The sequence below is a fragment of the Lipotes vexillifer genome, unplaced genomic scaffold, assembly GCF_000442215.2.
Source record: "Lipotes vexillifer unplaced genomic scaffold, Lipotes_vexillifer_v1.1 scaffold1062, whole genome shotgun sequence".
Lineage (NCBI taxonomy): Eukaryota > Metazoa > Chordata > Mammalia > Artiodactyla > Lipotidae > Lipotes > Lipotes vexillifer.
In genome coordinates this window covers 8,241-15,668 of record NW_006772550.1, presented here as the reverse complement: position 1 = coordinate 15,668, position 7,428 = coordinate 8,241, and positions in this window count along the sequence as shown.

Sequence of the window (7,428 nt, the reverse complement as noted above, 5' to 3'; positions counted from 1 at the left end):
TCTTTCCCTCATCACAGGGTAGAAGTCCTGAAAATTCTGTCTCCTACTCATAGTAAAAAACCTACTAAAATCTGCCTTTTACTTTGGGAGCTAGAAAGCCCCTTTAGAAGGCATTTATTTATTCTCTATTCCTAAACTCATAATTAGGGTCAAATCTGGTGTGTAGGTAGTTTTGATCAGCATATTGGTTAACATTTTTTTGGAAAGCCTTTAGGTTTGCCTCATCCTTCCCTATGATATTACACATTCAGAAGGATTTATTTCCTTTCTTAGTCTTGTTTGTCCTGTTCCTTCATTGGCGCTGGAAACTGGCTTTAAATTAACTCCATCTTGTAATTTTATTGGCTTTCCATTTTATTTTCTATGTTATTTCTTTCTCTCTGCCCTTAGTCTTTTCTAAGAAACCACCACTAATGTTATTTCGCATTTTCTTCTTAGTAACATTTTAAAGTGTATCAAAACATGATTGATGGGTACTGCAGGTATAAGCGGGACCCTTCCTTCCTTCAGAGTCTTGGAGGAGACATTTTTCTGAGAGTTTAAGCCCCCGCTCTGTCCCAATTCTAACAATAGTGTTTTGTAGTCATGGAAAATATTTGTTTCCGGTGCCTATTTGTCGTTATACTGATGGTTGAGTTCATGTTTCAATGAAAGTGCTTTATTTGAAGCCTGTGTATAGTACCAACAATCTTTAGTAAATACAAAAGCAGCACATCATTTTCTGCATTATAATTTTCCACAGCATTTAACCCCATCTCCTGACTTGTTTTCCTGATTAGTGTGCTTCTTATTACTCTGAGTGCACTGTGTGGATGATATACTAATTATATATCAGATTCTTATTACAGAATTTCTTTTTTGGGGAGTGAGTGGAATTTTACCTGTGTGAATTAAGAGGAAATATGAATTCAGATTTAAAAGTAGATATAGATTATCCCTCAGCTATACAGAATTTCTTAACCTAAAGTAACATTTTAATGCCATGTAGAAATACTTAAGGAAGTTAACTGAGTCTATGAGTATAATGTGAATGTCAACTAAAAGCATTTTTAAGCCTTCTTAGGATTATTTTTCAATTTGTTTTTCTTTTGCCGTCTTACATTCTCCTCCTTACTTTTGCAGCATAGTGATCACCATGCCTTTATTTACATAACAGTCCGGTTTTCTTTATTGAACTTTAAAAAAATATGTATATCTTAATTTATCCCAATAAGATGATGAGAATTTGTTAGAAATAATTTCAAATGTAAGTCTTCTTTTAAACTATAAAACCTATTGTTTTTTTCCCAAATTGATTTCTCTAATGGAAATTTTCTAATAAACAAAATTTCAATGTCTTTTAGAACCTTATTTAAATTGTTACTCATATACAAGTAATGTGTTCACAGTGAGTTCAGTGTATATGAGAATTGAACATATACACTTTAATTATATCAACATTTTTTTTGGAGTGGGGAAGTTTGTTTTTATCTGGTATACTGTAATTAAACACTTGGCCATGTATCAAATTCAGGTTTAGGTTAAGTTAAAAAAAACATTTAAATAATGAGGTGTTGTTTTTTTTTTAATTGGGGAGGATTACCTTGATTTCTAAAGCTTTCTTATCACAAGGGATTCTGAACATGCAGGATTTGAACTTTCTCATGTAATAATTCTCAGACTAGAGAAACCTTTCCTGTTCCTGCCTTGGGTTAGTGTTTAGTTGTATTTTTAGTAACAGTCTTAACTCAGAGGCTATGTAAGCACTGAGTGAAGATGGAGTCACAGGGTAAACTGGGCTTGCTTCCCACAGGGAGGGCTGGGAGTTGAGCAGGAAGGAAGGCCTGTTTGTCAGTGCCTTGTATGCAACTATGTCTGAGTAGGCAGCAAGCTACACAATGTCTCCCTCGTACAAAGTAACTCTCTTAGTGGGTGCTCAGATATGTGAGGAAAAAGTGTTTGGGTAAGTGAAGGAGAAGCTTGGGGTGTTTCAAAGAAATTCTTTTCATGTTTTTGTGGCATTTGGATTTCAGGGAGTGTACTGTTTGTTGCTGCAAAGTACTGGCTTTGTTTTCAGTGGCATTTTAGAATTTTTGAACAAGCTCCACTGTCGGCAGATTGGAGCGTTTTACTTTCTAAAACTGTGAGCTTAATTTAAAAAATATGATTTGTTTATGATGAAGAGTTAATTTGTGCTTCTTGAAATCAGTAAAAATTAATTGTGGCATTCATTTTTAGGAATGAGTTCTCTACCAGACTTAAAATCTACTTTTTCTTGTCATTTTCTTTCTGAAGTCAGAACCAACTACTGATAATGATGAAAACCACTTAAAACTGACTACTGGTGTTTAAAATGTATAATGTTGATTTCAAGGACAATTTGCTTGTTTTAAAACAGTGGGACTGTTGTTACTTAAGTGACTGTGATAATGAAAGTTCTATAATTTACTTCAGTTTGAATAATATAAAGTTTGGTTTTCACTGAAAGAACTAGTCATTTTTCTTCTGGAAATCTTGATTTTGTGGTTAGCTAACATAAATGGCTGGTAGTTTTAGAATATTACTTTTATATTTTCAGCAGCATTTAATTATTGAGCTGTAAGTAGTTAGCTTTTATAGAGTTTGTGTACATGTTTCTAGTGTTTTGCTTTTGAATTTGTCTAGTGGAGTGTGACAATATGAACCGCTTTGACCGATCAGACAGAAATGTTCGGCAGTCTCAAGAAGGATTTTGGAAAAGGCCACCCCAGAGGTGGAGTGGACAGGAGCATTACCACCTTAGCCATCCTGACCACTATCATCACTATGGAAAAAGTGACTTGAGCAGGTGAGTCTAATTTCAATTATATTTTCCATCTTATTAGTTTAGAATCATATTTCCCCCCACCCCCTTAAAACTGTTTTTCGTCTTTGTTTTTAGAGGCACCAAAAAACATTTCAAGTTATATGTGATACTAATTGGAATAATCTAATTCTTTTCTTTTGGCTCAAATCTTTTTTCATTAGCTTTGTCGTGAATATAAATATTTATGTCTGCTGTTTGAACTTTAAATTTTTGTGTGATTTTCTGGTTCTTATTTAGGAATGATCAGAGATGTTGACTTTGTTGAAGTTTATTATGTTTAAGATATTAATGTGTAAAATTAGTGCCAAGTGATTTGTCTTCTTTTGCTTATATAATAAATTGAAATTTTAAAATTCCTCAAGTACTGTACTAGAATTCTTTTTCTTTTTGAAGTGTACCATAGTCTTTAATTTGGTCACACCTTATGTATAGTGTGGCTGTATAGTCATTCAAACCTGGGATCAAACCCTGGCCTGGTACAACTTAGTTTTGTGAGCTTAGATAATTTTTTAACCCCTCTCTACTTCAGTTTACCATCTGTAAAACGTACTTAATAATACCTTTCTCTCAGTGTTCAAGGATCAGGAATAAAAGTGCCTGGAACAGTGTCTGACTTTCTATAGGCACCCTATGGCAGTTATTAATTTTTTTCCTTTTTACTCTGTCATCTCATTCTCCTAGGGATTTGAGGTCCTTTTGGAGCACATTTACAATACAAATAATAAAATTGGGATAAAGACACAATGGAAGGGGGGAAACTTAAGGCACTGTATAGTTCTTGAAGTAAGAAAAAAAATTAAGATTCCTTGCAGCAAAAGCAAAGAACAAAACTTGATCCATTACAAGATTTATAATATACGTAAGATAAAGGGTATGTTTCTCAATTAATTTGCTTTTATGAGATAGAAACCTGAAAGCAGTTGCTTTGCATCATTTCTTACAAGGAGGATACCTTGTGCTATAGTGGACAGGTCTCAGACAGCTTCCCAAAGTAGAAATAATGATAAATTCCTTAAGTCTGTATTTTCTTTATGTTCTTCAATCCATGCTACAAAAAACTCTAAGTGACAAAAGGCAGTTATACAGTGGATCATGAAACAGTGAGGTCCAACTAAAGATACTTCTGTTGTTAAAATTTGATGCCAGGATAAAATTTAGAAGATCTGGAAGAATGTATGGAGTACATACCCTTCCAGGCATTATTTTGGCTGTTCTGTTTCTCGTATCTGGGCTTTTGATAAGGAATGGACATCAGAGAGTTGGTATTATCAGGCAGGAATCTGATGTAAAGATAGTCTTCATTGCTAATAATGAAGATGATGCTTCCTTCATCTTTGATGGTTGGTTTATAAGAAGGTAAATTTAAGGCCAACTTATGAAAATTTAGAAGCCTACCTAAAATATGAACCTTTGCTTATAAGACAAGATTTATTCAACCATTTGAGAAGTATTTTTTGAGAACCTGTATGTTGAGCTCTATGCTAAATTCTCAAGCTGGAATGAATTTGGAGATGGTGTGAGAGGTGAAAGCTGTAGATTGGTAGTGGCTTCTCGGAGCATTGTTTTGAGGAGGTTAAAAAGAATTATGCAGTGTGTGAGATCAGTTGGAATCATTGCAATTATCAGGTAGGTAGAAGACTCTTGTGCCTTTTCCATCCCATACAAATATGAGTAGTAAATACTTCCTGCTGCCAGGGTGTTTAGTGTATGGGAGAGACAGGTATGTAGATAGTTATAATGCAGTATTAGTACAGTGTAATGATGAGAGGTGCCTCAAAGTGTTGTATACAGGACTCCAGGAGCATACAGGTTTTTATCTAGGGTAGTGATGCATAAAGAAAGTTACTGTTGAACTGATAACTATGACTGTAGCAATTGCAGAGGATCAGTTTCTGTAGAAGGGTGAGTATTCAAATGGAAAAAATAACATGTGCAAAACCATGTATGAAACAGTGACATTTTCAGAGAACTGCTCTTAGGTTCCTAGCTGAATTGGTAGTTCACTTGGAGGAATGAATAAATGTGATCTCTAACTGTAGATAGCAAAATTATCTATGCATTTTAAGATAAAGGGTGGCAAATTTCAGCTTTGTGAGGCTATTAATCAGAATATCCAAAATGGAATGAATTACCTGGAGATAGCAGTCTCTGTCCCTGGGAATGATCAAGAGATCAAGAGATCAATGAGATCTCATTGATCAAGAGATCAATGAGACTGATTATTTATCTGTCAGAAAAGTTAAGCAACATTTTTCAAAAACTGTATTCCTGGATTTCAATAGGTGTAAAAAAGGGAGACTGATCAGATGAGTATAGGAAGAACAAGTTAATCGAAGTTAATTTTTTTTTTAAATAGTAGACTCTGCAGTGCCTTTAATATATAATTATAGTACTGTGATGTTGCAAAAAGTGGTACAGGAAAATATGTAGCCATTTTCCAAAACATGAGGACAAATCCCTTCTACACAGTGTATTTTGAGGGACTAGTGATTTGTGGATCATCCACACTTGTGAGTCTCGATGAGGAGAGAGAAATGCACAGAACTCTTGGCAGTTGCTAATCTGACTCAGCGCAGAACTTCCCAACAAGTGAACTGACACATACTGGTTTGTTATGACTGGTTATAAGTTAACCAGTTTATGGATCCCCTCAGGCTTTTGGGTAGCTCTGCGAGGTTTGGGACCTCTAGATTTCTCAGAGCCAGTTATGGGGATGGGTGGTAGAGAGAGAAATCTCATCCAAGATAAGCCTTACTCCAGCAAACCTTAAAACTATTATTTTCTTTCTATACCTTGATTTTAAAAGTTTTGGATGTAGTAACCCCAGGGCCTTTTAATATTACATGTGTAAAAGTTCCTCTTCCCATTCTATGACTTCTTGAATGTTGCTGGTTCCCTTTCTTGTCTGTCCTTCAGTTCCCATCGTTGTCATAATTAATTATAGGATTATGTCTTAATCTGTAACTCAGGGGACTGGTGGTTCAGAACCACTGATCTACTTTCTCTGTATTTTTGTCAGTACTGTTTCTCTTTTCACCTGGCCTATCCTTTTATTCCTCTTTTCTCCCCAGACCTCCCCTCCCCAGCCCTCCCCTTTCCCCTACACCCTCCATTAACCATATGGAATTCTCTCACATCTTAACAAACCCATATCCTTGACTTCTTCACCTACATTCTCCTGATTGTAACTTTTTCCTAAATGTACTAACCTCAGTACCATTCTTATATGAAGGATTCTTATTTTCCAGGCACTCTAGTACTGTGCTGTTTAGGGGTGAGGTCTTTGTCTTCCCTCCTCATTGTTACTTCTAAATGAAGTGTTCTTAAGTCTCTTTCATTTACACTTAGGGCATTTGACTTTATCAACTCCTCCTTAACGGTCCCAATCCCTAGCTCACAAAAATCTTGGCCCTTGGCTCACTTTCCCTCTTCATTGTAAGCTTTGCTACAACTCTGAGTGTAGCCTCCAATGTTCATGTGCATGATTCATTTAACCTTCTGACTACCTAGTTCCTTCGGAGTCTCTTATATATAAGATCTGTCATCTGAGAATAGAGATAGTTTTACATTTTTCTATTCAATCTGGATACTTTCCCCTTTTTTCCCCCCTGCATAATTGTCTAGAATCTCCAGTACAAGTTAAGGAGTGATGAGAGCAGACATCTTTGTCTTCTTTCTGATAGTAGGAGCAAAGCATTTGGTCTTTCACTGTTAAGTATGACGTTAACTGTGGGTTTCATAGATACTCTTTATCAGGTTGAGGAAGTTCCCTTCTATTCCTATTTTGTTGAGTGTTTTTTTTTAATCACAAACGGGTATTAGATTTTGTCAAATGCTATTGCTGTGTCTATTGAGATAATCATTTTTCCTTTCATTCTGTTCATGTGGTGTATGACTTTGATTTTCAGATGTTGAATCAACCCTGCATTTCTCAAATAAATCCCTCTTGGTCACGGTATCCTTTTAGATGTTGCTAGATTCAAATTGCTAGTATTTTGTTGAAGATTTTTCTGTATACATTCATAACAAATACTGGTCTGTAGTTTTCTTGAGATGTCTTTGTGGTTTTGATATTATCACATAAATTGAATTGGGAAGTGTTTCATTTCTATTTTTGAGAGAGTTCGTGAAGGAGTTTTATTAATTCTTCATTGAATGTTTTATAGAATTCACCATTGAGGTTATTTGGGTTTTGGCTTTTCTTTGCCGTGAGTTTCTTGTGGTTTGTTTTTGGGTTTTTTTTGCGGTACACGGGCCACTCACTGTTGGGGCCTCTCCCGTAGCGGAGCACAGGCTCCAGACACGCAGGCTCAGCAGCCATGGCTCATGGGCCCAGCCGCTCCGCGGCATGTGGGATCTTCCCAGACCGGGGCACGAACCCGTGTCCCCTGCATCGGCAGGCGGACTCTCAACCACTGTGCCACCAGGGAAGCCCTGCAGTGAGTTTTTTGATTACTAATTTAATCTCATATATTCTGTGGATGTCTGTTTGGTTTCCTTAGTTTGTAGTGTTGCTCCAGTCTTCTGTTTCCTTGCTGACCTTCTTCCTAGTTGTTTTATCCATTAATGAGAAAGAGGTATTAAAGTCTCCAACTTAAGTATAT